We start from the raw sequence: 14,183 nt of genomic DNA on the forward strand, positions 1-14,183 counted from the left end.
CATAAAACAGATCGACCGGACTTTGTCATTCATCATGCACATTTAAAATGACTCTCCACAAATGATTCCCATGAAGAGATGACATGTCGCGTGTATCAACCGTCTTCATACCTCAATGTCAAGGTTACACTTAGAGGTTAAAGTCAAATTTTGCCAGAATAAAGCCTGTCCGCATTTTTACTTTGTCATTCGTCGTGCAATTTTAAACTAACTTACCACAAATGAGTTCCGTGAGGATACGTCGTGTCGCTAGTAACACCCGTCTTCCCATTTAAAAGGTCAAAAGTCACCCAAATGCCAATTAAGGTCATAATTCAGCGCGTACGGACTGTTTCTTTGTCATATATAGTGCTATTTTATAATGACAACAAAAATAATGCAACACAAGAACTGACCGCCAGAGGAGACGGTGTGTCGCGTATACAATCCGTCTCCCTACCCAGAAGATCAAGGTCAAACATAGAACTCGAATAATTAATGTAGACATGAAACCGCTTGCTCGGACTGTTTCTTTATCGGTCATCATTTTTTAAATTACGGTTGTTCATTGTTTTGAAATGTGTGTCATGTTTTACAACCGTCTCCCTACTTCAAAAGTCAAGGCCATGCATAAAGATTATTTTTAAAATAAAAAAGCCTTGCCGAATGCTTTCCGATGGTGGCGAGCCGATACCGATGGGCTCAAGAACGTTAACAGTTACAAACAACCTTACATAAACACAATATTCTTCTGTATACGCATGCCCCTCCATCCGCCCAAATTCAAACTGCCATATAAAAAGCTTTAAATGGGGATACAAGTATTTTAAAGTAAAAATTACTTCAATACAATTTTGCCAACTGGAGCACTAGTTCCAGTAGATTTTAACATGGTGTGGGTTCATTACAAGGCATATAATAAAAATACATAGTGTACAAATAACTCTGTTTTTATGACATGATAATGTAAAATGATCGTCGACTACCGTTAATGTGTTATAAAAAGCACATAAACCTTGTAGAGAATTACAATTTCATTGATAAAAGTAAGTAGGCAAATTGAAAATTCCGATAAAAGATGTTTTACATCCGTTTGTGCGCCCGATACGACATTAAAAAATTCATTATAATTGAGACAAATTACCTTACGCAGTTTTATTGACCAACATCACACACAAATATATTTTTTATCAAAGCATTACGAAATTATCATACATCTTTTATCCGATTATCGCTCATATCCGTCAAGCTGTAATATTTTTAGCCTGGTGGCTTAATATGTCATGCTATTTGAACTATCGCATGGATAGCATGTTCGATAATGTATATCGATTCGACATTCAATCCTTTCCCTTTATATAGCATATGCAATCGCATGCAATAGTATTTGCTTTCATTTAAAATTAATATTATACGCTTAAATATGAAGACATTATAGAATCGTATGTATTAACTATCAAATACAATTTAATTAGCTCACATGTATAGTGTCGTGATCACTAACGTACATACCACAACGTTCATTCATTTACACGACCCATACACGATTGTGTGCTTACATCACGCACATCATTTACTCGTGACATACAATCTTTTTCAATGATATGTTCACGTACTTTCTGGTCTGGTCAGTCTGGCTGACTGTCATTGGCAAGAAGGAACTGATGAGGTAAATGAAAGGAAGCGGTCGAAGTACCAAGAACTGGCAGATATGTGCAAGGAGAGAGGGTACACCACCTGGATCTTTCCTGTAGAAATAGGATGTAGGGGCTACCCTGCACAATCCGTGTGGAAAGCGCTAGACGCTTTGGACATCAAAGCATGGCTAGAAAAAGCTCTGTACGGACCCTTGGTAAGGCGGCAGAGAGGGCGACCAGTTGGCTCTGGCTACGACGCAATCAAACAACATGATAGCCATCACTGACGAGCAGTGCTTGATCACTACTGCTTCCCCGCAATCAAGAGGGTGTTCCGCGATAATGGGCGAAACACCTGATGACTTATGAACTCGGCTGAAGACGTCTGTGTTTCGCAGTAACCACTGTATCACTCAAAAATATTGCTTGTAATTGAACGCAAAAAAACGCTTAATTATCAAATTCAGTCTAAATCTTATTAGGTATATAATTCTAAATCGCAAACATCTCGAATACTGCACATCGCTTACACATTTAATAAATCTAATGCGTTTGTACATCCATATTACTTAGAATATTATTCGCTCACATATCAAGTATTCATATTTGTATTCTCTTACAAAGCACATTCAGTCGTATTTGCTTTTATATCACATACAATCTTATACTATTATAAAATACATAAGTATACATACAATCTTAATAATTCGATAACGTATTAAACAAGTTCGTATTACATACATTTTTTTAATTAAATACGTGTATCATATATTATTTCATTCCTTTTCAATTAACATCCAATCTCATCCCATATGCATAGCACCTACTTTCTAATTGAGTGCAATGCCCATACAATCTAAATCGAATGTAAAGCTAATACACAATAATTCGATTGCAAAGCACATACACTCTCAATCAAATGCAATGCTAAACACACTAATTTGATTGCAAAGCACATACACTCTCAGTCAAATGCAATGCTAAACACACTTATTTGATTGCAAAGCACATACACTCTCCATCAAATGCAATGCTAAACACACTTAGTTGATTGCAAAGCACATACACTCTCAATCAAATGCAATGCTAAACACACTACTTTGATTTTAAAGCACATACACTCTAAGTCTAATTCAAAGCTGATAGACACTAATATGATTATAATCTAATATGACGTCACATAGACGTATTCCATATAAAATTATATATAAAATATTATATTTATATATGTATGTGTGTATGTCAAATTTTAAAATACAGCAGCCTTTTCTCTTTCACTTTCAGTTCTGTGGTGTTCGTTTTTACCATTCATACGTGTATCTCATTTGACAAAAATCGAAAGCGACATTCTCCGCGCTTCAATCAACTCTAAAGATTTTGACAAGAATCCCTGCGAGCCACATATTTCCCAGAACTGTCGTTAACATAACAGTAAAGCAAAAATATCGTTAGCGACAAGTGGTATTAAAAACCGTTACATATAAATACCTTCGCCCCTTAGTACTTCTATCTTTATCTGTTCGGGGGTCAAGGGGCCGCGTTTGATCGGGCTACTTCGGTATGTATGCGCCGCGCACAAAGGGGCAATGGCTGTTTTACTGAACGAAACTGGACATTTTGTGCGATAGAAATTCTAATGGAGCATGGTGATATATGCGATATGTTGAAGAACTCAATAAAACCTACAAACCAATGGCTAATTGTTGTCCGTAGCAATTAGGCGCACCTCGTGTCCGGAGAGTTGATGACCAGTGGTAAAGATTGCGGTTTCTTTTTCTCACAGCGATTGTGCGCACTGTTTATTGATATATATGAATTTGCCGTATTGTCGTGAATCATTTTATACCGTACGGGAACTACTATATGACTTTCGTTTATATTTCCAGGCGGCGGATAGAGATAACATGGTCGATAATTTTGATAAGAAATTCATAAAGATATAGCTATTTTATTAAGTAAAGAAATAACTGACCAGCCATAGTAGTGCAATTGACTATGACTACCATAGGAGAATATTTCCCATGTAGCTCCTTTTAATTGTTTTTATCACTTTTAAACACTTGATGATCGTTCCGTGCCGTATTACAAAAATATGTGTCTTTAAAGTAACGTGATATTTAAGGCGCTTATATAATATATAAGTATAATATAACTAACGTAAAAACGAACTAAACTATGCTTTTAAACAAAATAATCAGTAAGTAATTGTATACTTAGGGGCAACTATTGTTAAGGATAATGACGCTGATAACATAATAATAATACTAATAACTAAATGACAAAAACAAATACAATATTTCCGGACACATTTACAAATAGCACACAATTTTGCAGTCGGGAAATTTGAGTTGTTTCCCTTTAATTAAACCAGAACACTTCGATCCAAAATAGGATGTTTTGTCAGATTAAATAAAGCAATAGACACTACAATACTAACGCACACATATACTTGCCCTAAGGCGCACACATAGAAAAACACTCTTGACCGCACATTCCGCGTCGTCACGTGCTTAACCAAATTGATTGACCTACATATGTACACATACACTCATAGACGGTATTGAAGGCATGTACATACAAAACTCCGTTTTTCGGCAATCCTGTTGGTTTTTCAAAAATGGGCGTCTGCGCTCGTATGACTTCTGCTGGAAGTGTTAGTCTCACTCTGGAAAAATGGGGCTTAATGCATGTGCGTAAACTCTCCTCCCGGATTAGCCCGTGCTATCCGCACAGGCTAATCAGGGACTAAACGTTCCGTCCAAAACGAACTTTTGTTATGATAAGACTTCCTTTTAAACGAAATATATGCTATAAAAGTATCTCCAAGATTAGCCAGTGCAGTCCACTTTACGCAAACGAAATAGCGCCGTTTGTTAAATATTGTTTTATTATATATGCATGTCACAGGGTGAGAAAATTGTGCGGCCAGTCCGGGACTCGAACCCGGGACACCTAATGACTGCTCTCCCGACTGAGCTAACCGGGCCTCCATACAACTTCTCCCCTAACGTGGCCAAGTTCAGACCGTGACATACACCCCCACTTGAATATGCATCCGTCCTCGAATACATGGATTCGGGGTTATATAATTAACCATGGGCCTCCGTAGGAATATACCAAGGTAAAGTCACGCCCCCCCCCCCCCCCGTTGGGTGCCAAATGTCACAGGGTGAGCAAATTGTGCGGCCAGTCCGGGACTCGAACCCGGGACACCTCGCTAACATGGCGAGTGCTCTCCCGACTGAGATAACCGGGCCGCCACACAACTTCTCCCATAGCGTGACCAAGTTCAGACCGTGACATGCATAAATCACAAAATGCGACAGCAGTCACAGCACACTAAAGGTTATCTGTCGACCGATTCCGAGGTTAAGCGCATATAGCACTTTTATATACCAACGTAGCAACCATATTTAAATAGTATATTTAAAAACATAATTATATGTTACATAATTTAATGTTATACGTCAGTGAGCATATTTTTTTGGAGTTCAAAAGTAACTCTTTCAGATGCTTTGCGATTCTTATCCCTGACATTCTCTCGCTCTCGATGCATGTGAATGCCCTAAATGTGAATGTGTGACAGCGATTGTTCCTTCGTTTTGTTGACTTCGTCTTTTGGATTCTATTATGTTTACAATACAAACATTTTAATTTGTATTAGTTTAAATACGAGACGTTTTTGGCCATCCTTTAAGAATATTGGACACAATGATTATATTTTTTCTGTTCATGAAAAGTACCGGAATATCATATTCATACCAAATAAAAAATATGAATACTGATAACTGTATTGCTGCCATTCGGGGAGGCTAAGGGACATTATTGCGCTTAAAATAAGTGGTGTGTGGCCCAACATTCCAGGGTTCAAACGAGGTCGTGGGCCCATCGCGTTGTTAACAAGTATAAAACAGTTTTACTGTACATGTATACAAAATGCATGTATCGTACATTGAAGAAAAACGAGAAGACCAGTCGGATTATGTGGTCGGGACATGTTTTTGGCCAATAAAAATTCCTGCCTGTCGCAAGAAGGTGACTTCTTACGGTCAGTTGGCTAGTCTGCCTGTTTCGCCCGTCAGTTTATGATTGTATATTCATTATAACGCGCCGACCAATTTACTTATCACTGACCTCACAGGAAGATGGTAAGCTTGCCTGTTGTAGTATCGACGCATGTTAGCTTCGTCTGACATTGGATCGCGTATAACACGAATATAAATCATGTAGGTGTATTTATGTCAATGCCTCCCATATAATGATACTTTTATATGTCGATGTTGCTATACTAATGCATTCCTTTATGTCATTATGAACCGATCATAGCTATCTAAGTATATAAGACTGCCCCTTCTGTGTTTCCTGTACACAGTAATTCCATATAAAAAATTTCCAGACAGTCATTTGGAAAAATTATAAAAGAAATGGATACGTTTCATTTTCATACAACAGAAGCAGTTTGTTTTTCTTCTGAGGCTTAACAGTTCATTAAAAATCGTGTTGACAAGTCAACCACGCAACTCATGGCATTACTACATGTATTGGGTAATGGGTATTGAAACCCAAATATGTTCCACCTGCACCGTGGTCGTCGTCAAAAGCTGGAATGTCGAAAAGTCATGCTGTAAAACCAGAATGGATATACGTGTAAACCGTTACTGTCTCTCACTGTACAATGCAAGCCATAGATCGTTCGGAAACCAGTTGCATGAAGCCTCGCTATTCACAGACAACCTGCAACCCAAACCATCGAATGCCCAAACAGCATGTTGAAGCCAAGCATTTAGAATGCAAGACCATCTGATGCCCAAGCAGCCAGAATGTAAAACGACCAGACGACAAAACAAAAAATAATGCAAAACCGTCGAGTTTTGAGAAAATAAGAAATAAAAACCCAACAAACTCCTTAGCACAAACAATGCAAAACATAATAATTGAATGCCCAAAACAACATGGGTGAAAAAATCGCCGATTTTCAGAACAAAAGAGAGCAACACCTTGAACCATTAAAGATATCGAAAATGATCAGGCGTACTACTACCATGTTTGTCATATGAATTAAGTATTAGTCGGTGTCGATAAGAGTTTCAGATACTTCATAACTTAGTCTAGTTCCATGGCTTCCAGTCACATAATGAACAATGCCCCTACCTCTTTACAGACATCTCGCCATTCGAAGATGAGTGACCAAATAAAGTGTGTTGGTTATTTTCCACGTCGTGATAATTACAAAGTAGCACCGGACCTACTGGGGAGGAAATATTCCACTTTGTTAACGATGTTTGAATTGTTACACCGGGCCTTTAAATCAAAATCACTGTGGACATGAGGGAAACATTGTTTTGGAGACCCACATTTACCCGAATGACTAGACCCTGTTTTGTCCTGAAACACTCAATTGTGCGTTTATGTAAACAGCGGCGAACCGTTGACATCTAATACTAACAATTCAACAATGATATCGTTCATGAAGAGGAATCTTCACAGAAATCATTTAAATACTTCCCTTTTCTTTAAATTTGAGGTCACGGCCAAGAATGCCCTACAAATTCATACGAGTATGCTTTAAGAAAATAATGCCAGGCGTTTGTTGAATGGTTAAATGCACATATTTCCGTCATTAAATGGCTTTGTGACATGTACAATCCAGTATGTAATGCTTGCATCTGAAGATCATTGATACAATTATCTGTCTTCTATAACTCATACATGTATGACATTACTTGCTTTATAATACAGCGAATAAGTTGAAAATCTATTTGTACATTAATGTATGTTTGACAGTAAAAAGACGATATGGGTACCATACCGTTGCTTCTGTGATAATATACACTTATTTCATGGATGCGCGGTGAAAAGTCAAAACTGTTTCCCAAGGTATCAGGGATGACTTTGGTACTGTTGCCCGAGGCCTGTCGGCCTCGGGCAACAGTTCCAAATGTCAGCCCTGATACCGAGGGACAACAGTTTTGACTGTTCACCAAGCATCCACGAAATAAGTGTTTTATTACCTAATAAAATTTCCAACATAGAAATAACAGCAAACTAAATTTTTATTAACACACAACAGTAATCGATAAAATAAATAATGTTGACTGTTTAACTGTAAAATGACGTCATTCTTTTCGACGAAATGACGTCATTATTCCAGCAGGCAACAGTTCAAACTGTTGACCGGTCAACAGTTCGATATTCACCAGTAACAGTTTAAAACATTGCAAATTTCTTTTTCTACGAGCAAATAGCAAAAAATAATTAATTATCATTTATATAAGACATCAGGTAATAATAAACGACGATCGAGCGGATATGGCATGGCAAGAGAACAATCATATACCTCATAACTATACTCACATTGCCAAAAGAATCAATTACAGTTCATATTATTTCGTATATATCACAAAAGCATGGGAAATATTCCTTAAGTCTGTACTGTTAATGTTTGCGCTAGAAGTAATACAGGTTACGTGCATATTTGTATGTAAAAAAATGTTCTGTTCTTTAATACGACTCATGCGACCTTTTTCAACAACACATCCGAAAATTAACACTAGCCAAAAAGTTCGCTTTGGAAAAAACAGAACGCATTGGGTTGGATGTTAAGACACTCCTAGAAAAGAAAATTGAATCGTTTTGACTTTTTCTCAAGAGAAAAACAACTTTCTTGCGGTCAGTGCCAGACGGGCGCACTTTAAATTTATTCGCACAGATTCTTTGAAAGTGGTTTTATGTTTAACGTGCTCGTCCATTAACGTGTCTTCGACTCTGTTGGCGCCTTGAAATGGGAACGGACATGTGTATGCTTAATTTAAAAACGCATCAGGGGTTGGAACCGCTCCGTCTTTGTTGGTAAAAAACGGTCAAAGGTTTGGTTAAAGTGGTCAAGTATATAAAACTGTCCGTTATGTGAAACCAGAACCTCTCCGCCACACGCTACAGCTGTCAAAATGATGCTGGAGTCGGAAAAACGGTAAATAGAAAACACATGAATCAATGACCGGTTTACGGGGATGTTATGAGTGCAATGTGTTTTGCTCGGTTTTTGTTTACTTTGCGCGCCAGGCCACTGTCAAACGCATTTTTCTGCAGATTTTTGCAATGATTCGTATAGGTCTTGTTTCCGACAGCAGCATATTTAACGTGTTTGGCATTTCTCTGTTTACCATTTTATACACGATAGCGACGGGAACAGTTGGGTATTAGCAGGGTTGTTAATTAGACAGTGTCCGACACAAAAACAACAACAACAAAAGTCTGCCACTTGTAAGTTACATTCAGGGAAATGCATGTAGTAGAGATGTATTTCAATGTCGAAAGATTTAGATTTAGATAAATATCAAGTACATGTCAACACACAATACTTTATTGGCGTTTGTCCGAGCTAAATTGGAGTAGTTTAAATAATTTTGCATAATAAATGTTACACGTGACATGTTAATCACCTGTCGCGTACAATATCCTGCATGTGCTTAGTTCAAGGTCAAGATAAAATTATAAGGATAAATGGCAAAATACCAAGCCTTCTTCGCCAACTACAGCCTCCTCAACTGTGTCTAAGTGGTATACAGGCATATCAATCACCTTTGGTTATGTCCAAATAAGTATATTTTGGTTACCAACGAGGACATGATATACGTATGAGTGGCGAACTGAAGCAACGTCAGAAGAATATACTTACGAATGGGCAAAGACATGTGCACATCCGGCGGTCATTGCCCGATATGGGACAGATGGCGATTAAAAAAACCTCGGCGTCGCCAGAGGGTTGAATGGCAAGACATCGCGAGGATGTGTGGTCAATAAATCGCAAATTTTATTGGGACATTTGGACATATTTTAAATGGACCACAGCATAAAATACTAGCTAAATTATCATAACAAATTGGAGTTTTTGTGTATAATTACCGGAAATCACTATATGCTTGGTGGACTTAATGAAATATAATGTAAAGCGTTCGTCAGAAGCCATCTGTTGCACGATGAGTTGGCGACTGTCAAAAATGTTAGTGAATACTTGTTTTCCATTTACATATGTATTTTATGAAAACATTCTATATCTGTGCAAAGGGTGTTAAATGCATATGCGTAAATTGTCACCCGAGGTTAGGCTTATCAGAGACAACACTTTCCGCTTTTACTATATTTTGTCTTTTAAGAAAGTCTCTTCTTAGCAAAAATCAAGTTTATGCGGAAAGAGTCATCCCTGTGTGGACTGCACATGCTAATCTAGGACGATACTGTAGGAATATGCACTGAACCCTCTTTTTACAGAGCGCGGCTTATATATATATATATATATATATATATATATATATGGTTGAGAAAAAATATTAAACACCAACGAATGAATCTTTCTAAAACACTGGATCCAAAACGGATGCAAGAACAGAAAGCAGTAATAATAAATTGGAGAAATATGCTGTTCAAACAGTGCTAATTACATATTTTATACATATGCCCTAGCGCTTTCGACTTTTCGTCTTCATCAGGGGCTTGTCAACACAGATATGGTTGTACATGCAATATTGGACAGTGGAAAGTTCTAAAAATAGATAATTCAAAATTGATTGATCGAAACTCACCGATAAAAACGTGCACTCGCCTAGAGCCGTGTCCGTATTGTTACAGGCTAATTGAATGTTCGTAGTGATTTACAATAGACTGGCTCCAGACTCATTTTAGCAATGAGTCACGCAGAAAACATTTGACATCTGCCAAAACACAACCCTCTAAAATATGATGTATGTGTTTTGAAGACTCCATTATGTGTCATTTTTGTTTATTCCATATGGAGCAAGGGTGTTGGTTGAGAAAAAATATTAAACACCAACGAATGAATCTTTCTAAAAACACCCTTGCTCCATATGGAATAAACAAAAATGACACATAATGGAGTCTTCAAAACACATACATCATATTTTAGAGGGTTGTGTTTTGGCAGATGTCAAATGTTTTCTGCGTGACTCATTGCTAAAATGAGTCTGGAGCCAGTCTATTGTAAATCACTACGAACATTCAATTAGCCTGTAACAATACGGACACGGCTCTAGGCGAGTGCACGTTTTTATCGGTGAGTTTCGATCAATCAATTTTGAATTATCTATTTTTAGAACTTTCCACTGTCCAATATTGCATGTACAACCATATCTGTGTTGACAAGCCCCTGATGAAGACGAAAAGTCGAAAGCGCTAGGGCATATGTATAAAATATGTAATTAGCACTGTTTGAACAGCATATTTCTCCAATTTATATATATATATATATATATATATATATATGGAGATGTCTAGATTTACCTAGATCTAGATATACGAAGATTAAGTTTCCATACTTTGATTAAAATATGCCTGCATTTGAGCAGCTATGTTGCAAGCTTACGCATGTTTTTTGCGTTTTGATTAAGTGATTCAACAAATAATGCAACTACAACATAATTAATTTCGTCATTATATTCTCTACCACTTTTCGCACAATTTGAGTTATTTAGCGGATGCAAGGCTGCAACTTGATACCTAACTCTTTCAGTGCTGGAACCGAAATTTGAAGGCCTTTGCAAACAGTTTGGATCCAGATGAGAACGTCTAATGATTCAGAGTGATTCGCCGCTAGAAAGCAAGGTGAATAAATCGTCTAATGATACAGAGTGATTCGCCGCTAGTAGGTCTTCTGTTCAACCTCCACCTTTCCGTTCAGCTTGTTTCGGTCATACATTTACCCTTCGTAGTTGGTGGTCCCTGCATTCCTGATGGGCTGGTTCAGTCGCTTGGTCGACTTCTCCTAAGGGTCACTTTAGTAGTGGCGCTTGCTTGTGTGATGTCTTGAAATGTACACGTTGAAACAGTACAGTACTCCAAAATATTTGAAAATAGACATAGCAGCTGCATATCATTTGAAAATCAGAGAATAAACTTCGTACAGTGGGTGATTTTGTTACAAAAGAATTGAATTGAATACTGTAACCTCGTGTAATTTTAATTAAAATGACACGGTACTACTATACTTGAAGTTCTAACCTTCTGCGACACGTTCTAGGTACTCCTCTTAACGCAGTGGTTGGACCACTCGCTTCTCACCTCAACCTGTGACTCACATTCCATAATGTCATCATCGGCGCGGATGACCTTATAAACTTCGACGCGCACAAACGCCCACGCGCCCGTAGCCTAGAAAGATGGTATCTATAGAAGATTGAACATGCCTCACGTTGGTTTAATTTAAACATATTTAATGTTAATGTACAGTGTTTTACTAGTTGTTTTCAAACAAAGCTACATAACAAATTGTTGGCATGCCTTCAGACTGTTTCTAGCATTGAATTTAATCACTCATATCGGAAATAAAGTCTTCGGATACGAGTGTTACCTTGTTTATTCAAAGTATTCATAGGAATGTAGTACAGTAAGTCACTTAGGACTATTAACAGGTTCGCACTTTATATTTGGTGATCCTTGAAATGATGGATAGCAAACAGGAAAAAAGTATGATATTAATTTGCATACAGCTGCAAACAATGAATGAAAAGTGTGCTGAGTTATATTATATTTATTTATTACTAAATCATTCGCAGATGGGCAATGTGTCGACCATTTAAAACATTTATCCAGTCGTCTGGCACGCGTGTGAGGCTGTAATAGGTAATGTGAGAGCAAGCTGTATGTAAATTTATCTATAGACATGTGCCGGTGATAAGTGTTCATTTGAATGTTAATGTTACTTACGTCGTAGATCTATGCTCAGATGTTATATATTAATGTTGACAACAACCCACCTTTTAATGGTGACATATTTTATATTTTACTCCTCAGCGACCAAAGATAAAAAAAGCCGAACCAGTGGTGAAATCATAAAGGCATGTTTTTGCTTAACAAAGACGCATAAATCATACTGTTATACAGTTTACCTACGTCAGTCAAGGCCGGCCTATTAACCTTTAATAAGAGTTTCGCTGAAATGACATAGAAAGGCGACTTTGTATGGTTAAAGCTCGATAGGCAATAATGTTGTGCTGAAGTGCTGAATATGGATAGAAAAGGGGTAGGGGACGAGTTTGTTAAATAGTCACTTTACTAGTACGCAACTGTTGGACTTTATGAGTCAAACGCTGATTTTGATGTGACTTTACTTATGTTACTTATATAAACTAAAAATATCACCTAAGTTTCATCCTAATGTACAGTGTAATCGTGCTGATGGTATTGTATACTGCTTTTGCAGCGTTGTTCATATGTCTATCAACAAGCTGTCTAAACTATGGTTGCTCACTAAAACGATGACTTTTGTTTCAGTGTTATGTACACTGAACTCATCCTCAACAACAACAACATCATGATAATAATGATGATGATGATGATGATAATGATGATGATGGTGGTGGTGGTGGGGGTGATGATGATGATGATGATGATGATGATGATGATGATGATGATGATGATGATGATGATGATGATGATGATGACGAAGATGACGACGACAACAATAATAAAAATAATAGAGAGCTAATAATTGTGGCAATTGAAGTAACAGTCAGAGAAGCAGCGGTCATAGAAGTGTAGTAAGTTGCAGCATAAATAATTAGATCCAAATTATACATGCTCATACATAAGACCGGATGATGGGCGGGATAAATGTCCTTTTATCCTGAGAAATGTGATTATTTCACGCTGAATTCCATACATGATTAAATTCCCATGTCTGGCCTTTGTTGCTACGTAAGAAAAACGATAATTAAATGTATAAGATGGTGCGAGTTAAGTCCCCTATACCATGAAACATAATTGTATGCATTTAAAATGTATACAGTTACTGATATACATTATGACGATAAATAATTCCTTGTCAAGCATGGTCTATTTAACTAGATTCTGTTCTTATAAGACTGTTTAATTTGAAATTACGCGCGCTCTAAACAGGTATTGCCAATCGTGCTGCATTAGTTTATATAGAATATTTCCCGCATATCTGCCAACTGTCTCTGTGGCGCAATCGGTTAGCGCGTTCGGCTGTTAACCGAAAGGTTGGTGGTTCAAGCCCACCCAGGGACGGAAATTTTTGTCTTCTTTTTTTTGTTTTATATTAAATACATATCCTTCTATTGTACGTTATTACTTGCGAGCACGATAAAAACCGATATTTTGCAACTTAGTTCAATTCTTATATGATCTGATATTTTAGCAATTGAAATTATAACAATATTTTACTACGCTATGATCAGGTGCTGTGCGAGAATTCAATTTACGCTTTCAATCACAAAATATGTAGTTAAACAACAATAATAAGATCTAATATGTTACAGATAGATCTTATATTAAAAATATACATTAACCCATTTATGCCTAGTGGACTCTCCCATTTTTCTAAATTAGATCAATTTATTTCCAAAAATAGGGATGTCTAGTATTTTTTTTTCATTTATTTAGAATACTTCTTACAGAAATTCCTTTAAGCAAGCAGCTTAGACCCAGATGTGACGCCGCATCAGGCCTTTTTTTCTAGACGCTAGGCATAAATGGGTTAAAAAAAATAATATGGTATCAATCTGTAGAAACTCGTGTGGTATATTAAGATAA

The 14,183-nt window shown here is 37.1% G+C and overlaps 1 non-coding gene across 1 annotated transcript; it reads left to right on the top strand.

The window, feature by feature from the left end:
- Positions 1 to 13,584: 13,584 nt before the first annotated feature.
- On the top strand, positions 13,585 to 13,658 carry Trnan-guu (transfer RNA asparagine (anticodon GUU)). Its single transcript has one exon. It is a non-coding gene; the product is annotated as a tRNA-Asn (tRNA).
- The last annotated feature ends 525 nt before the right edge of the window (positions 13,659 to 14,183 follow it).

This window comes from Dreissena polymorpha, chromosome 1 (genome assembly GCF_020536995.1).
Source record: "Dreissena polymorpha isolate Duluth1 chromosome 1, UMN_Dpol_1.0, whole genome shotgun sequence".
NCBI classification, from domain to species: Eukaryota; Metazoa; Mollusca; class Bivalvia; order Myida; family Dreissenidae; genus Dreissena; species Dreissena polymorpha.